The sequence below is a fragment of the Sus scrofa genome, chromosome X (genome assembly GCF_054392235.1).
Source record: "Sus scrofa isolate SSC_HxYL_T2T_F1_AM1 chromosome X, Sscrofa_HxYL_maternal_Yorkshire_Landrace_v2.0, whole genome shotgun sequence".
NCBI lineage: Eukaryota > Metazoa > Chordata > Mammalia > Artiodactyla > Suidae > Sus > Sus scrofa.
The window spans coordinates 32,626,042-32,645,205 of record NC_139401.1 but is presented as its reverse complement, the minus strand read 5'-3'; the positions used below and the strand labels follow the sequence as shown (position 1 = coordinate 32,645,205).

Below are 19,164 nucleotides of genomic sequence, written 5' to 3'. Positions count from 1 at the left end.
TGGCTTGCTCAAAGTAAATGGAAGAGTTGAACCTGGAACCCAGGAAACTGGACTCCCATGAGATGTCCATGTCTTTTAATGTTGTGATAACTATTCCACCTACTAAATGCTACAGTTTTCTTGGGACATGTCACACATTTGATAGGTTTTATAAGTGGAGAGGGATTTTGAGTTCATTGAAAACTTGACAATAGAAGATATTTAATGCTTATAATACCAACAGAGACTTTAACCTGCTTTTGAATGTTTAATATCACCCAAACTCAACCACTGTCGAGAAAAATTGTTAATTAATTCTTTCTGAATAATTTCCAGTACACTAAAAGGCAATGCTTTTATATGCTAGGTTTTGGTAAGTGATGTAATCTAATTTTCAATATAAGCATGTAAATTGTTAATGTTGTTATTAATTAATATTTTATTTCCCTTAATCATAAGCAAATTATTATGAGATAATTTAAATATTGATCTTAACATAATTTCATGAGAAATACAAAATGTTGCTTTCCTGGCATGTGGGCTCCCTGACATCTACAGTAGATGTTAAGCTGACTTCTAGAATGATGTGTCTGTGTTTGCAATTGAGATAATTATGCTAATGGTCTAATCCACTGAGAACCATTCCCTTGAATGTTTTCCTGAATCTAATCTTTGCAAAGTACCCAAGTAACAAAGGATATCATTCAGTTACTGAAAGGAAAATTGGATTGTGATAAGTCTCTGTTTTCAATGAAAGACAAATAATTTACTGTTTATATTGCAGATCTTTCCTAGAAATATTTTTATCAACCCACTGTTACTGAGGTCTTAATAATTCTAGCTAGTTTTAGGTGGTATACATATTTTGCTCTTTAGGCTGCAATATTCTGAACTATCTTATGAGAAAAAAGGAATTGTTGATTGTAGTACCTACATAGTGTGGCAAGCATATTTAGCTGGCAAATGTAAATATTTACCAATTAGCATGACTGTTGCTAGCAAAAAACAATTCTCTGTAGCTGATAGGCAAATGTATTAGTTATCTGATTTAACCTATCTTAGAGTACTAGATACATAACTTTCTAGCAAATATATTGACTGTAGTAATTTATTTCCTTTTTGAGGAAGAATAGTTGGCCTTCTGGTATGGTTCCACCAGAGCTATATAGTTGCTAAAATAACCTTTCAACATTCAACAAATATGTATTGAGTGCCAACTCTGTGGCAGGCATAGTATTATACACTGAAAAAGGCATAACATGATTTTTCTTCTCTAGGAGATTATCATATGAAGGAAGAAACAATGATATAAACAAATAATTAAAATAAAATTTGGCCTCTAATGTAATAGAAGTGCCATGGGAACATAGTAGGAAGAAGGGGTAATTGCTTGGGGAGAAGGACATATTTTGAAAAGAGATGACATTTAATCTGAGGTTGTCCATGCAAAGACAATTTAAAGTAAGATTGTTAAAGAAAGAGTGCAACAAGAATTGCATGTGGAAGTGTGGAATGCTTAAAGAAGTTTGTCCTGTCAGGTGGCAAGTTGCCACGGAGATCTGTGTGAGTGCAGGATGGAGGTTGTGAGAGGAAGTACAATGCCATTCCCAAATAACTGTATTGTTGTTGGGGCCAGCTGAGCCAAGAATGAGATATTAGTCTAATCATGTTAATATGCAACTTCTGGTTGGAAAATGTGACATTCTAAAGCAGTAGTAGGCAGTGAGAGTTCCCATTGTGGCACAGTGGAAATGAATCCAACTAATATCCATGAGGATGCCAGTTCAATCCCAGGCCTTGTTCAGTGGGTTAAGGATCCAGTGTTGAGGTGAGCTGTGGTGTAGGTCTCAGACGTGGCTCAGATCTTACATGGTTCCGGTGTAGGCCAGCAGCTGTAGCTCCAATTTGGCCCCTAGCCTGGAAACTTCCATATGCCACAAGTGTGGCCCTAATAAGCAAAAATAAAAATAAAGCAGAAGGGAGTGATAGAGCAATTTGACTGCCCTCCCACCACTAATCCTTCCTACAAAATTGAATCTGAAGCATAGACTTTACATTTAGGGAATAGACATATGGATATAAAATGAAAATGCAAGTGTGTTACAGTTTTTTGTAGAGTTGTTTGATATCACATACAATCATTAGCATATTGCATCAGAATCACAGAATCACCTAGAAGGCTTGTTAAAACAGATCACTACAACCCATAGCCAGAGTTTCTGATTCCTTAGGTCTGGGGAGTGGGGGTGGGGGCAAGAACTTTGATTTTTAACAAGTTCCCAGTAAGACTGTATTCCTGTTATTAAAATTACCTATAGCTATTGTGTCAGATAGTGAATAAATATTTTTAATATTGTATCTATGCATTAAGTTCCTATTCTTTGTAAACAATGATTTTTATTTAAGGAAACATGCTTTGACAGAAGTGTACTGTTTGGGGTCATTCTCAGCCTATCAATAATGATGCTATTGGCTAGGAATGCTGAAGGCACTCACCTGGTCCCTTAGTACTTGTGGAAGCCCCCACAGACTCCTCAAGGAGAGCCAGTGTTGTGGCTGGAGTGGTTCTTTGTTATGATTTCAAAAAGCATCTCAGTAACAACCATCAGGGAACAAAAAAACAAGTTTTATTGCTCAGAAGTCCTGGAGTCCACAAGGCATGCCTGTGATCACACACTGAAGTCACAGGTAGAGAGAGAATGAGAGAGAACATTAACTTGGGATTCTGCCTTTATTGGGATCAAAGGAAGGATACCCAGGGTGTTATAGGTTCACTCTTTATTGGTAATTTTAAAACATAAGAGCAGGAATTAAAGCCCTGGAAGAGAAAAGCAAGCTGTCAGTCCAACTGTCAGTTATCTAAGTCAACCAGGCCTTTCTAAAAGGGGGAACTTGATTGGATGAGGCGGTGTGGCTCTTTATCTAGTTGTGTAGCCAGTAATGTGCTTATTTCAGGTGGGTGTCTTTGAAGTGGATGCCTTTGCAATCAAAAACTTACAGGAACTTACATTATAATGAAAAAAGTTAATTGTCAGGTGCTTATACTACACACAATCTACATTCATCACCTTATTATTTATTGAGATCTATTATATATCAGGTGCTCTAGGTTTCTGAACATGGCAATAAAGAGACATGCTGATGCTGCTGGTAATAAGGGCCACAATTTGGAAACAACAGTTGTAGAATATGAGTAATTTAATCAGGTCTGCAGTAGGGAATGCTTAAGGAAGCCTCATCTAGAATTTAATGAACTTTCAAGGGATAATAATATTTCTCTTTCTCCAGTTGAGAATCACTATACTTGATTGAAGTTGGGGTCTATCTTGAGGAATCTTTACTCAGTAATAGAATTGGACTGGTATTAAAAGACTCAATATCTACCAATCAGATATTTTATTTATATCTTATATATATATATATATATGTACACCACATATATGTAGTCTTATAGTATTCTTTTATTAAAGTCTAAAAAATGTATATCTGATTGGCATAGATGTCTGAGGTAGGTAAAATAATTTTAAAAACGGAGTTACCATGTATTCTAGAAGCAGATAGGTGATAAGGAAAGAAATTAGTATAATTGAGCTCAATGTCCTGGAAAAAAATTAGCCCATCCAGGCATTATTATCAACTGTATCTCTGTTTTCTTTCACTGCAATCATTTCATGGACGACAATATGTTTTTCTTACTATATAATATGTATAGTATTTATTACGTACAATATATTTTCCTTCAATCTCTCTTTTGTTCATTACTTTGTTTCTGCAGAAGAATTTTATATTAGTGGCCTTCTGAGGCTTTCTCTGTGCTCCATTAAGGGGTTGTGTTTTGGATCTTACCAGGTTTCCTCTCACCTCCTAGAATTCTCTATACAATTATGATCATGGTAGCTAGAACACAAAGAGTTAAGACCAAATCTGACAGTAATCTATTGATACAAATTCAGCTATAGGTATCTCTCTTGTGATTCAGATAGAGGCAGATTTATAAAGTTCTTGCACAATAAAACACAGATAATGGTTTTTAAAAATCCTTTTCCTAATCTTATTCTAATTTAAGCCCTAATTTCACTATCTCAATTCTGTGTTCAAAGAGAAGTAACAGTAAAAGTAGACAGTAGGTGATCAATAAATAAGCAATCACTTTCAGTCTTGTCCAGTAATGTGGTCAGCTGACAGATGGAGACAAGCATACCCCTTAATTAGAAATGTTAGTGAAACCACCCATGGTTTAATATTAGCTGTTATTAGAACAAATGAGAGTTATGCATGAGTTTGCTAAATGTTTTCTTCTTTGATTTAGTTCACTTGGCACCCAGAAAACCATTCTTTTCAAATACAAGGTCTATGGATGGTACGTTTTGTAAAAACTGGTCCTGTTATGAAAATTACCTGCAACTCTTATGTCAGTCATAGAATAACTATTTTTAATGTTATGCCTATACATTAATCTCTTATTCACAAATAATCATTTATATTTAAGGATCATGCTTTTATAGAAATATACATAAAGTCTACATTCATTAACTTATTATTTATTGAGCATCTATGACATGTCAGGTGCTCTGGGTCTTTGAACATTGCATTAAAGAAAAAAAAATCCCTTTAATCAAAGGGCTCTGTGAACCAGATGAGCTAAACTAAACAAGGAAACATAGAGCAGACTATTTTACATTCTCTATGTTTATTTGTGAACTTGTTTTCTCTCTCTGCACCTGGAATATAGAAGTTTGGATAGTGATAGGTACTAAAAGGAAAAAAAAAATCAGGATGAGGAAAGAGTAAGAATAGGGTGGGTTGCTATTTTCTGTAATGGATCCTGGGAAGATTTCTCTGAAGAGACATAAGAAACCCAAAAGAAGAAAAAGAATGAATTATGCAGATGCCATGCAGAAGAAAGTTCCAGGCAGAAGGAAGAACATATACAAAGTTCCTGAGGAGGGAATGTGTGTGTGTTTGAGAGATGGCAGGGTGGCCGAAGTAGAATGACTGGGGTAGAGTGCTGTAAGCTACATCCAAAGTGGTATTAGGGAGACAAATCAGCTAGAGACTAATTGACCATTGTAAAGGTGTTGTTGGCTTCTACATTATGGTAGATTAAGAAGCTGAGAATTGTAATCAGTAGCTAGAAGCAATGCAATTTATATTGTAGCTTGTACAGGTAGAAGTGAGAGGTGAGCTAGAGGCCAGGGTGTGTGTGTGTGTGTGTGTGTGTGTGTGTGTGTGTGTGGGCGCGCGCGCGTGCACAGTTAGGACTAGGTTGGTAGCCATGGACCTGGGGAGAAAAGGTCATAGTTTGGATACATTTTGTAAGTAGAGATAACAGGATTTACTGATGGACTAGATATAGAAATTGAGTGAGTAGATAAAAAGTTTTAGCCTGAACTTAAGGACAGATTGGATGGCTATTTACTGGGATAAAAAAGATTATTGAAGGAGAGGTTTGGTGGGAAAGTGACAAATCATGGGAAAGAGTTTTAGTTTTAGTATGTTTTCATGGAAAGAGTATTTATTTTCAGCTCCTGAAATTTACCTCAAGGTTTTGAGGAAGGACGGAAGGAAGGAAGGCAGGAAGGAAAGAAGTTATTATCTCAGGTTTCAAAAAAAGCGAGAGAAGATAAAAGTACCACTGTCATTGTGTGTGTGAATGTGTGTATAATCCAGTTAATTGCATGGGAGTTAATTTGATCTTTGCCTCTCCTAGGATCTAGGATGGATAGCCGTAACTCAGTGGAGACAGCCTTCTCACCATTGTTTCCTTCATAGTATCTACTATGTAGACACATTGTTGACTGCATTATAATTATTTTACATCTCTTAACTGAGCTCCATGAGGGTCTGAACTTTGACTCAGTCATCACTATATACTCAGCCTAGGTCATATTCCCTGGTGTACAGTACAGTGATTGTCAGTAAATATTTATTGAATAGATGGAATGAATCACAATAAGGAAGGAAGAAAGAGAGAGAGGCATTGAAAACAAATTTGGTCATATTGGCCATCATCTCAGACCTTTCTTCTGTCAACAATTTTTCATTCATCTTCCTTCATGTCCTCAAATATGACCTCTACCCAGGACCTAACACTGTGCTTGATACTTTGGAAGCCCTGAGGAAATGATTTTTGAGTATGCAGCTTCCAAGTATGCATTAACATTGAGTTTAAGATCCACATTTCTTCCTGAACCTTTCCACCAAGCCACGGAAAAATCCTAATATGAGGCCTAGGTGATAAAAATGGGGAGGACCTGGCTGGGTAGATGGAAAAAAAATGTTTGGTTAATAATTGGAAATGGGAATAAGAAATGAATCTGGGGGTGCAAGGTATTTTCTCAGGATGCTAGGCAGATAGAGATAACACAAATTGGGAGAGGAACTGAGAGAAAAAGAAGAGATACCTTTGAGGGTTATCGATCACTGGTTTTAGATACTGAAATATCTGGTTTACTGTGGTTTTGAGGCCTTCAGGAGATCAGTATGAAGGCAAGTACCAGATTCAGAAGCCTGAGTTTTAATTCCCCATTCAACATTTAGTATGTGTAAAGTTGAAGAAATTATTAAACCTTTCTAAGCCACAACTTCCCCATCAAATATTTATTTAAAAGATTAAAAGATTTTCTGCATGCAAAACACATGGAATTATGGTAAACATTCAATTAGTGGTGGTTATTATCATTTATATTCTTGTGAAGGCAAGAGGAATTGAATCTCTCTGAGAAGAATGCTTGAGACTGGTGTTTGTCTGACAGGCTTTTATTTTGCTGAGTAGGGTATGAAAGCTGATGGATTTTGGTTACATAATGTTTTGTTTAATGGAGTATGGGAATTGAATGGATTTAATAAGTGATGTGTAGGAAAACCGCATCAGGTTTGAAAACACAACTTAATGTTTGTTAGGGTTGGTGACTAGAGAAGTAGATGAGGCACCTCAGGTAATGTATGGGGCCACAAATGGAGTATTGGTTAACACAGTTTTTTATTGTGGAAGTCAAAGAAAAAGAGACAAAGAAGGGCAGAGAGCATCAGAAGGTGTGATTGTCATTATCATAGGCCCAAGGAGTTAAAGAAAACTCAGAATCCCAGTTGTGGCTTGGCGGAAATGAATCTGACTCGTATCCATGAGGACGCAGGTTCAATCCTTGGTCTCGCTCAATGGGTTAAGGATCTGGCATTGCTGTGAGCTGTGGTGTTGGTCACAGACATGGCTCAGTTCTGGCATTGCTGTGGCTGTGGCTGGAAGCTTCAACTCCAATTGGACCCCTAGCCTGGGAACCTCCATATGCTGTGGATGCAGTCCTAAAGAGACAAAAAAAAAAAAAAAAAAAAAAAAAAGAGAGAATTTCAATCTGTTTTCATACATACCACCTTCTAGAATGCTTCTTCTTGACCCTGATATGCAGCTACTCTCCAAAGACCTCTCTCTATTCTTCTGTGTTTGACCCCTAGTGCCATAGATCCTGTTCATCATCTTTCTTTGTTTACTCTCTGTTTTTTAGTAGAGTATAACCTCTGGTAGCGTCCCAAGAAAGGGATCAAGAGAGTTAATTTTTTTAAGATAGTATGTCATAAAATACTTTTATTCTATTCTTCCTTTTTTTGTTCATTTTTAAAATATCCTCACGATATTGTTTCAGAAAATGAAGTGATTTCTGTCTTAGTTTCTCTAGATTTTCAATGTAGTTCTCCCACAGTTTTCTTCTGCTTTGTATATTGTTCATATTTTCTGTGGTCCTGCTTTTTTTGTTAGTTTATTATTTGTTTTATTTTGGAGAACCCTTTTACTTTCAAAGTCATTCTTCAAATTATCTAGTGATCTTTTTGTTTACATTTGAGTGTGAGATACTGATATTTTATTGTTTCGTGATAACAATGCATAATATAAAAAGAAATCATTGGATGTTCTTGATAACATGTTATGCTGTATATATATAGTTTAGTCTAAAAGTCAGCATATTACTTAATGAGGATACATTGGATGCTTTCTGATTAAAGACAAAAAAAGTACAGGAATGTTCCAGCTATCTTCACTATTACTTCACATTATGTTGGAAGTATTAGCCATTACAACCAGAGGAAATAAACTAATTCAAGGCAAAAGTGTTGAAAGAAGTAGCAGTATGCTAATTTGAAGATATGAATCTTTACCCAAAGAGCCACAAAAAATAATATTAACAAATATAAACACCAATATAAACAGTAAAATGATTTAGTAACAGCAGAATATTATAAAATAATTTAGTTAGTAGAATATAAAATTAACATGCAAAATCAAAAGACCTTGTGGTAACGAGCTAGAAAAATTTTATAGATCAGACCTATTCATTTACAACACCAAAAACAAGAAACAGATTTAATAATAAATTGGCTGCACCTGCAACATGTGGAAGTTCCCAGGCCAGGGATCAAACTCATGCTACTGCAGTAACCAGAACCATAGCAATGATAATGCTGAATCCTTAACCCACTGAGCCACTAGGAAACTCCTCAAAATCTATATTTAAAACTTACTGGAGTTCCCGTTGTGGCGCAGTGGTTAACGAAATCTGATTAGGAACCATGAGGTTGAGGGTTCAATCCCTGCCCTTGCTCAGTGGGTTAACGATCCGTCGTTGCCGTGAGCTGTGGTGTAGGTTGCAGACGCGGCTCGGATCCCACGTTGCTGTGGCTCTGGCGTAGGCCAGTGGCTACAGCTCCAATTTGACCCCTAGCCTGGGAACCTCCATATGCTGTGGGAGCGGCCCAAAGAAATAGCAATAAATAAATAAATAAATAAAACTTACATGAAAGAATCAAAAGAAGATCAAAGGGATTAGAATGGATAAACAATGAGGTCCTACTGTATAGTACAAGAAACTATATCCAATCTCTTAGAAGAGAACATGATGGAAAATAATATAAGGTGAACAATGTATATATGGATGACTGGGTCAATTTGCTATACAACAGAAATTGACACAACATTGTAAATCAACTATACTTTAATTTTAAAAAATGCATTTAAAATAAAACAGAAAAACATAAAAAAAAGAAAATCAAAGAGAAAAACCTACTTCATTCCTAAAAGCATGACTTAAAAAGTATCTTTTTTTTTTTTTTTTTTTTTTTTTGTCTTTTCTAGGGCCAAACCTGCAGCATATGGAGGTTCCCAGGCTAGGGGTCTAATCGGAGCTATAGCTGCCGACCCACACCTCAGCCGCAGCAACCTGGGATCCAAGCCAGGTCTGTGACCTACACCATAGCTCATGGGCAATGCCGGATCCTTAACCCACTGAGCAAGGCCAGGGATTGAACCTGCAACCTTATGGTTTCTAGTCAATTAGTTAACCACTGAGCCACAACAGGAACTCCCAAAAGTTAACATATAAATTAAATGGCATTCCAATATAAATAAGTACCATTTTCTTCTGGACTTAGATAAACTGATCCTAAATTTTATCTAGAAAAATAAGTAAAAATAACCAGAAAAAAAAAAACCCTGAAAATAAATACCAATGAAGGGATAAGAGATAAAAGGAAACATGCAAAATTGTAATTTAAAATTGTGGCAGGGAAACTCTGTAATACTAAGTTTGAATTGAAAATTTCAATGAAAACCAAACATTTATTAAGTATATTTTCTAAAAGTACATTCCTTATCAACTGTGAAGACCTGGTAGGCTGGGTATACCCAGCTGAAATGATTCAAATACTCACTTCCAATGTGGATCTGTATGTGCTGGGGGAATGGTTCCTCACACCAAATCCTCTGTTACCACTTGGGTGTCCTGTAATTCAACTCTTTTCTGACACTATCTACCCAGAGATTGCATCAGATACCACAGGATAAGGGGTTAGTCCTACAAGAATGCCCCACTTTAGACGCCAGTCACACATGCGAATTGTTACCTGTGCTTCTGACTAAATGACCTGTCAAGTGGAGATTCCAACCAGCCCCTCCAAATCAGGATGCCTATCGAAAGCCCAGGTTATTACCTGTACTTCTGACTGGCTGTAGATCAGAGGTTCCCATGACTTCCTCCTTGGGTTGGATTAATTTGCTAGAGCACCTCACAGGATACAGGAAACTCATCAATTCAATAGATTACCACTTTATTATAGAAGGATATAACTCAGGAATAGCCAGATAAAAGAGATTCATAGGGTAATTTATGAGGAAAGAGCCCAGAGCTTGCATGCCCTCTCAGAGCCCAACCTGGAAGCTCTCCACATCAGTTGTTTGGCTTTTTAGGTGAGCTTCATTATCATGGCATGATTGATTCAATCACTGGCCATTTAGGATTAAACTAAATCTTTAATTCCTTTCCCTTTCCTAGAGGAAGGGTGGGAATGAGCTTTGAAAGTTCCATACCTGTATTCACTATTCAGGGTTGGTTTCCCTGCCCCCAACCTGAGATTCCCAGAGGGTTTCCAAAACTCACCTCATTAACATAGCAAATATACCTTTATTGTTCTTATCACTTAGGAAATTCCAAGGGTTTTTTAGGAGCTCTGTGTCAGAAACAGGGAAGCACACCAAATATTCATTTCTTATTATAAATCACAACATCCCTCTAGCACATAGATGTTCAGGGCTAAATATTATTCCACATTCAAAGGAACCATGGCTCTTAGGAGCAACATTTGATTCCTGATCCTGAGCAGCTAAAGTAGTGGGTGAAGGAACCAGAGACCTCTGGTTCTGCCATGAAGCAAGAAAGCGCTTCCTCAAATTTGCTAATATCTTGAGTTTGATTCTCTTTCTTCTCCTCCCTCTTCTCTTCATGCTTATATATTTACACATTTTAAAAGTTATTTTTCTCTTGTTTTATAGGCAGGCTTCTGATGCATTTTTTAAAAATATATTTACACATTCATACTGATATATTTTTCTGATAGTGAAAGAGAAATATATGCATTTAGTAAAAATGAATGTTGGCTTAGGTTTCCTCTGATGGTCTCTTCAGGAACCTGAAACATTGTTTATCACCACAAAGAATGGAAATGTTTGATTTTAATATGACAGTTTTCAAGTAAAATTGATTTAGTTTCTACCTTTTAAGAATGAAGGCAAAGCAGAATGTTTTGCATTACTGATTTTATTAGCATAACTGACTTGAAGAATTGAATACAATTTTGGAATGTCATCAATATTCCCTTGATGTTTAAGTATGTCTCACTATATAGTATGCACATATATTCTCAAAAAAGCAGTTCAAATGAAGATTGCTTCTAATAATATTCTAAATGAGCTGTGTAAGTAGTGTATTATGGTAGTAGACATTGGGAATTTATTCAGAGCCTCTGTATAAGGCATTTCAGTATATCCCTGAAAATCAAAACCTGTTGTCTAAGTCAGTAAACCACTAATTTTTATTAAAAACAATTTAGATATCATTAAGTGCATTGCCTGATAATCTAAGATCCTAAGCAGTTATATTATATGAATATTTATTTTAGTATATTTTCTTTTTCATCTTAGTTATAGGTTAGGTAATCAACAGTCTCAAGTTATAAAACAAATACTGAGGCAGAATAATAATTCAGGTAGTCAGTGTAGGAGCATGAGCTTCAATGCATTCTTTGATATGGCTATTGATTAACATTTGTGGCTGAAGGGCTCCAGGGAGTTATGGCTGAAGGGCTCCAGGGAGTAACATCCCCACAGGACTTGTTTACTATATGTACCTATGCTCAGATGGACATTAACCTCTAACCCCCTGTGACTCAGTCTGTGGAAAGAAAAGGGCAAATAAACCATGAGACTTATAGGACATTTCCACCCCCCTATTGGACAAGGACTGATATAGGTAACTGGGCAAGGCCAGTGGGAGAAAACCACATTTTTCTGGACCCCATGTTGGTACCCCCCCTCCATCTTTAAGGGATAAAAAACCCTATAAGACAATAGAGAAGGGGGCTCTTCTATAACCTCCCAGCTGTCCTAGAAGCTATTTGAATTCCTGTAATAAAGACTTTGCTTGCTTGCTTACAGCCTGTGTGTTTGCGAAGTTCATTCTTCAGTTGTGTTAACAAGAACCCAGATTCTGGTAACATCTTTCCAGCATCAATACCACTCATGTACAAAACAAGTCCTAGTGTTGCTGGAACTCAGCCTCTGTCATTGGTGCCAAATAGAATCTCGGAAACAGAGTTTTGGGCGAAGGAGAAAAAAATAGCTTTATTGCTTTGCCACGCAGAGGAGGGTCACAGCAGGCTAAATACCTTAAAGACCGTGCCCCCTCTCCTGCAGCCTTAGGAGAGATTGGGAGGTGGTTTTATAGCATAGCTTCGGGAGTGAAAAATAGGGCTGCAGATAAGGATCAGGGAAGAGGCAAGCTTACATTGTTTTCAAAGCTAGTGTTCAGTGGTCTAGAGGTCTTCTTTCTGAAATAAAGAATGCTTCATTAACATCTTCCATTCGGTGTGGGATTTACTTCTGTAAAAGAACTCAAAGATACTGTTATCTATATTCCTTGAGGAGGGACCAAGACCCTGCCCCTGAAGCTGCAGTATTGTTTCTTGACTGCTCCTCTCCAGGTCTCTGTATCCCCTCCCTTCCCTGGTTAGCAACTGTTTGAACCTGCCCTTTGGAACCCAGGGAAGGTCGTGGAGGCTAAAGTTTATTCCCTAAAAACAAGCAAAGGGGGACACAGAAAGGCTTGTGTGCCTAGGAGCCCCATAGGGCACTAGCTCAGCTACACTACTACACTAGCTTTCTTCTACTTTTTAAAATATATAAAAACACAAAGACTTTATTTGTTGTTTGTTGCTTTTGTTTGATGAGGAAATCTATTTCCCTGTCTTGTTCAGCTTCAGGATTTTGAGTGGCAGAGTCTAAGATAATTTTTTCCATATGCTTTTGAGAAAAAAATCATAGATATTATGGTGTAATAATATTGGTAATTTGCTTACTATACTTTTATCTTTTAAGTAGGAAAAAAATGGATTTGAGATGGTTGGGTAGGGGAAAATTTCCCCCCTACTTCTTTTGAGTTCTTGTGGCCAGAATAATAATAAAATTGACACAAGATAGATTAACAGGAGAAAAAGAAACAAATGTAATTCACGTGTATGGAGGCCTCATAAAAATGAGATGTAAGAAGTGATCAAAGCTGGTGGCTTTTATACTTTTTTGAAGATATAATAAATTTGAAAGGAATTGATAGGACAAAGAAACTTAGTTTGGGGTGCTTAATTAGCAAGAAATTTAAGTGAAGTTTGGGCCGTGAATTAGCAAAGACGTAATAAGGTTTGTGTGTATATGCTCCTTGTCTCTGTTGATAAAGGTGTTCTATCTCTCGGTACAGGGAGGGCACCTTTCACATAGTGATTTATTTACTGATTTCAGAGACAGAGAAGGTCAAGTGTCATTCCTGCATCAGCTATTGCTTAAGTAACTTTAATTCAAAATAATCCACGTGCCATTAAGACATATTTGGGGGTAGACTGCCCTGGGTTCCGACAAAATGTACATGTCTATGTGCTAGAATCAACTCTGTGATTCTACCTCTTGGGTATGAAGAGAACCAAAAGATGAATGTGTAGGCAATATTATTTTGTTAAAAATGAATTAGAAAGATTTGGAGGTACAACAAAAGGGTTTTTTTTTTCACAATTTTTACAGTGCATTTTATTAGTAGTAAAATGTAATGATACCCTTGTTTTTTAAAGATATGAAGAGTAAAGGTTTTAAAGAGAACTAAAAGGATGTTATGGAAACTTTTAGATGAAGTAAGATAGGAAGGAGAACAATGATTAAAATATCGGGAAAAAAAAAGTTCTATGAAAAATGTCAGGAGAATTGGAGTTGTTTAGTTCAAGTAGAAAATAAGTGATGCTTTTCTCATATTCATAAATTGAACCCTTTGGTTTGGTTTTGTGTAGTTTCATTTTTAATGAGCCAGGTTTTTATTAGGTTTTACATACATGCAAAATTAATGTTATGTAGGAAATAATTGGTTGAACATAAGAAGGTCTCTGACAGTAATGCTCAATGGAAGGAAGTTGCAAAGTAGCCTTCTACATTTTCTCTACAAAAGAAAAAAATAATCTGAGAACTCTGAATACCCAAGCCCCTTGAATAATAATGGTAAGTGGATGATGGTTTAGAAGTAGTTTTCATTATTTGTAAAAGACTGAAAAAAGCACAGATTTTCCAGCAAGTCCATATAGCCACACTTAAACTGCTCCTAATACTGAGAGTCCCTATTTCAGAACTATCACCACAGTCACAGCAGCCCTGGGCAATTCACCGGCATTGCCAAAAAGCCATAGCCTTTGATGTCCAAGGAATGAGACACAGGAGCATTTTACCATTTCATAACCCTGCGTGCTCATTCTTCCTAATAGACAGACCCAGCATCTGTGGTTCTTAAAGCACCATTCAGAATGCCATATTATAATCAATCCTCCTGCTTGTCCTGGCAGGATTGTAGTCTGAGCACAGAAAATCTTGTCATATAATTCAGTTCCTATATCAGATAGCCCACCCTTCTCTTATTTTATCATGGAATCACATGGCTGTTAGGGGAGGAAAAATAATTTTCCCTTTACTCTTTAAGTTCTTGGCTGAGATCCTCCTGTAAAAAAAAGAGATTAACAGGTGGAAAAAAAATTCTGTTCATACATACATACATGAACCCTACAAAGATAAGAGACTCAAAGGCAGGCAGGTGGATTTTATATTCCATCTTAAGCTCAGGAATGGGAAAGCAGTCTGGAGCTTCAAAGAGGAGAAAGACAATTCACAGGAAAGTGAGAGGAGGAAATGCCGAGTAAACAAATATTTGCCATGCCATGATGATAAATCTCTTAGATGGAAAAGTTATCTCTGGCAATAGCTCCCTTCCTGGTATGGGCCCTCTGTCTAAATTCTTTTAGGCTGTTAAGGAGGAAGATAAAGAGCTTTTCCTGAGTCTTCAGGCTCTTGATTGCCTTCAGCTCAAAATAATCCTATGTCAAAGAGGAATATTTGGGGGTGCCATATTCAGCTCCCCATTTTATATCTTATCTCTAGGGGATTATTCAAACAGTATATGGCACACAGTATAGATTCATAATAAATATTGCTGCATAATTGATGAATGAATGGGTGAATGGTGGTAAAAAGTAGAAAGATATGGAACCCTGAGAAGTTTGACCACACTTTCCAATATAAATATAATGTAAACCACTTGCGTAACTTTAAATTTTCTTGTAGCCACATTTATAAAGAAAAAGAAACAAGTGAAATTGTTTTAATAATATATTTTAGTTAATCCAGTATATCCAAAATATTATCTCTTCAACATGTAATCATTATATTATCACAGATATATTTTACAATATTTTGTATTTGTATGTTTTGTATTTGTATATTTTGTATTCATGTATGTTTTGTATTTGTGTATATTACCCTTACAGCATATCTCAGTTTGTTATAGACATGTTCGAAGTGCTCAATGGCCACACATAGCTAGTGGCTACCATATTGGCCAGTGAGTTATAAAAGGATATTAAAATATCTCGACTGGGTCAGGAAGGGACTTTGGTTACTTTTATCACCATCCCAAGAGCCAAAACCCAGTTACATACATTATTCAACCTAATACAAAGGAGACTAGAAAATGTAGCTAAAGAGAAATTTTCAAGAAACTATTGTTCAGTTCCTAAATTTAATATATCAGGATATTATCTAAAATCTTAATTTATTTTAAATAATTGCACAGAGTTGATAACAATTACATAGAATAGAATGTACTATTTTTGGTTTTTTATTTTGTTTGTTTGTTTTTTTGTCTTTTTGCCTTTTCTAAGGCCGCTTCCATGGCATATGGACTTTCCCAGCTTAGGGGTCTAATCAGAGCTGTAGCTACCAGCCTACGCCAGAGCCACAGCAATGCCAGATCCAAGCTGTGTCTATGACGTACACCACAGCTCACAGCAATGCCGGATCCTTAACCCACTGAGCAAAGCCAGGGATTGAACCTGCAATCTCATGGTTCCTAGTCGGATTCATTAACCACTGAGCCACAACGGGAACTCCCAAGAATGTACTATTTTGGAAGCACATTCAAATTGTATCTAATGAGCTTTATTGACTAAATTATGTTTTTTAAAAATTATGAAGAGTTCTCACTGTGGTACAGTGGGTTAAAGTTCTGGCATTGTGTTTGTGGTGGTGCAGGTTCATTTCCCAGCACAGTGTAGTGGGTTCATTTCCCAGCACAGTGTCATTGTTGCAGCTGTGGTGTAGGCTGTAGCTGTGGCTTAGATTTGTCCCCTGGCTGTGGAACTTCCGTATGCTACAGGTGTGGCTGAAAAAGAAGAAAAAAAAATGGAATTATGAACTGAAGAAAAAATATGAACCTTTTTTTTGCTAAAATGGCTTTTAGCAGTAAGTAAAGCAGTAAGTAAAAACAAATAAAAAAAACTAAACACGAAAGCACAAAACATATTCCTGATCTTAGTAGTTTAACTTATAAAGAGATAGTGAATTTGTTACATGATCCATATTTCCAAATTGTTTTAATATTATGTAAGACCAGGCTGAGAAATGAAATGGAAAAAAGAATGCAATTTACCTTTCAATGAAGTTACAAGAAGGATTGGACAAAAAAAATTCACTTTTTTTTCCCCTCATTCAACACATGTGGACATGAAACTTTGAATATGTAGCAGTGGATCTATTCTACATCAAATGCATAGACCAGAAACAAAGTTATTTCAATGAGAAGATATTCTCCAAGTGAGTCAGTATTATTATTATTATTTTTGTCTTTTTGTTTTTTCCGGGCTACACCTGTAGCATATGGAAGTTTCCAGGCTAGGCGTCTAATCGGAGCTGTAGCTGCCAGCCTACACCAGAGCTACAGAAATGCCAGATCCGTGTTGCATCTGTGACCTACACCACAGCTCACAGCAATGCTGGATCCTTAACCCACTGAGCGAGGCCAGGGATTGAACCCACAACCTCATCGTTCCTAGTCAGATTCGTTAACCACTGAGCCACAACAGGAACTCCTGAGTCAGTATTTTAATTCTCTATTGTGGTTATCAATGGATAAACACTCATAATTGTATAGGTATATGCATTACTGACCTAAGCAACAGAAAGCTTTTAAACATAAAAATTTCCCCCCAATTCTCCCCATTATTGTCACCACCTATGTTTCCCCTGAAGTGAATATGTTTTTAATAGAGGTAATTATGTGGAACTGTATATAAATCCTTAAGATAGTATAAGAAAACTGAATTTCTATCTATTTCTGCTTTTGAAGTTAATTTTTCACACAATCAGATCATATAGAACAATTACTGAAAGTGTTTATAGCTTCCATTATTAGCCCATTTACTACAGTTGGAGTTGAGACTCTGCCCCCTATTTTATATTACTCATTTTGTGGGCCAAATAGAAGGTACTCAAAAAATATAAATGTTAGGACAAAGTAATACATATAAAAATTATTTTTCACTATTTAATTACTGAAAACCATATTACATTCAGTTCCTTGGACTTAGGGCAGATTTGGAGCTCAGTAATATGAAAAAATCAATGATTATTTTTAAAAAGTGTTATGGAGTTCCCTGGTAGCCTAGCAGGTTAAGGATACACTGTTGTCACTGCTATGGCTTGGGCTGCTTCTGTGGCATGGGTTCAGTCCCTGGCTGAGGAACTTCCATATGCTATAGCTTGTCCAAAAAAAGGGGTTATAAAAAAGCATTTTAATTGTTCTAAGCATCTCAATAAATTAACAAAAATACATGGAAAATAAATAAGACAATAAAGAGATTATATACATATAACATTTATATGTATGTGTGTTAAATGATTTAGTACTGTTAAACAATTTAATTAGATTAGGTAAAAAGCTGAAGTTTTCCAACTAGACTAGAAAATTTAGAAATATATGCTTATAGCTAATGTAGTAATCTTATGGTATTGAAAGCTCCAAATAATTAAGATATTATAGTATTTCTAATATGAAGGAATATTTTAATTTAATCATAATCAAACCATATAAAATAGAAAAAGAAAGGGCACAAATTAAAGTAAGTAGCAATTTTAAACTATAATTTAGGTCTTAAAATTTCATGTTTCTGTTCAATATAACTAATTAAGTAATGACAATTATAATTTTAGGTTGACTCCCTGACTACTCATCACAAATACTAAATGAAGAATTCCTATATTGTCATTAAATGTGAATTATTTAAAAATTGCATGCTTTTTTCCTTAATAGATTTAATTTTTTTAAAAAAAGAAAGCACAGTGTACATATATGTATATCAAATCATCACTGTGTACAGTTTAAATACCTTATAATTTCATTTTTCAGCTAGACTTCAGTACACAAAAAAGAAAGAAGAGAGTTTAAATTGGCTTGCTTTTAAATAATAAAATCTTTCACTGAAAATAATTTATAAGGTAATTAACTATTTTAGAATAAAACCTTTTTAATATTTATTTGGAAAGGTTACATTGCATTTGTAGAGGAGAAAGAAAACATTCTTCTACCCTTCTAGGTTCTTCTGGAAGGCCTGGGAATTAAATTGACAGGAAAGAGATTAACAGGAGAAAATAAGATTTATTTACATACTGTTGGGAGCTTCACAAGAAAAATGAGACCCAATAACCAGTTAAGCAATTGAGGTTTACATGCCATAAGGGGGTTGTCTATAGTTTGGGACTTCAAAGGGGAGAAAGGCAGTTCAGAGGAAGATGGAAAAGAGCAAATGTTTGGTAAACAAATATCTGATGGGCTGTAAGAAACATTGCGGCATAGAGAGGTCTTTAATAGGCATGACAGGTACCTTCTGTCTGCCACACTTAGTTCGCATTACAGTATAGTTATCTATATACTACTATAGTTATCTCTCTTTCTGGAACATATTACATTGTTTTGGGCAGTTACAGGAAAGATCAAAGGTTCTTCCTGAGTCTTTTGGGTCTTGCTTGTTTTCAGCTCCAAATAATCCACATGCCAAAGAGACCTTTTTGTTGGCACATTTGTTCCCCTACACATTTTTTCCAGGCATTCTCTGCATTCAAGCCTTGTGTTAACATATGTAACCATTTCTAAGGAAAATCGACAGTGGTGTTTTAAAGTAAGTAGTTTAGATAATCTTATAGTAATTAAAGTCTGAACGTGGTTGGTCCAAACCAGGTAAATGTAAGAAAAACTTTTCCAAAGACTATTTGTTCCTACTAATTACACTTAA

The 19,164-nt window shown here is 36.0% G+C and overlaps 1 protein-coding gene and 1 long non-coding RNA gene across 26 annotated transcripts in view; one reads left to right on the top strand and one right to left on the bottom strand.

Moving 5' to 3' along the window:
* Window positions 1-19,164, top strand: part of DMD (dystrophin) — a 2,611,869-nt gene that overhangs the window by 654,520 nt on the left and 1,938,185 nt on the right.
* Window positions 12,422-18,524, bottom strand: LOC146394533 (uncharacterized). Its single transcript, XR_014835238.1, has 2 exons — window positions 18,461-18,524; window positions 12,422-17,088 (listed from the first exon to the last, which is right to left on the bottom strand). It is a non-coding gene; the product is annotated as an uncharacterized LOC146394533 (long non-coding RNA).